The sequence below is a fragment of the Mesoplodon mirus genome (assembly GCF_964341445.2).
Source record: "Mesoplodon mirus genome assembly, chromosome: 19".
Taxonomy (NCBI): domain Eukaryota; kingdom Metazoa; phylum Chordata; class Mammalia; order Artiodactyla; family Ziphiidae; genus Mesoplodon; species Mesoplodon mirus.
Genome location: NC_138995.1, coordinates 63,337,154 through 63,337,822, shown reverse-complemented (window position 1 = coordinate 63,337,822; position 669 = coordinate 63,337,154).

Below are 669 nucleotides of genomic sequence, written 5' to 3'. Positions count from 1 at the left end.
TCCTCACATCCTAGTTTTGTTCGGTTCTTTAAATCTTCAAGGTATCTGGTATCCTTTCAATATTTAACTTCTAAGCTGGAGTCATCTTTTATTCTCATATAGAAATTGGTACTAGAGGATGATTCTCAGACTACAGAGAAGCAGAATATTAAGGGCTGATTGAAAGAGATAGGTTAAAAGAGAAGCTTGTAATCCTGTGTTGTGTTAGGAAAGGATAGTCATGATGTAGCAGGATCATAAGCCCATTGCACACAAGGGGCTGGATAGCTCTTACCAAAAACTAAAGGTGGTGAGCAATGCTAGCTCCAAAAGTAAGTGTGGTGCTTGTTTACGATGAAATTAGATAATTAAAAGTGAAAGCCACTTGAAATTCTTTTTTTTTTTTTTTTTTTTTTTTTTTTTGCGGTATGCGGGCCTCTCACTGTTGTGGCCTCTCCCGTTGCGGAGCACAGGCCCCGGATGCGCAGGCCCAGCGGCCATGGCTCATGGGCCCAGCCGCTCCGCGGCATATGGGATCCTCCCAGACCGGGGCACGAACCCATATCCCCTGCATCGGCAGGCGGACTCTCAACCACTGCGCCACCAGGGAGGCCCAGCCACTTGAAATGCTGACCTTAAGAAAGGCGTTGAAGTCAGATCTTTCTATGACTGTGTTGGGAGTCTTCTTAA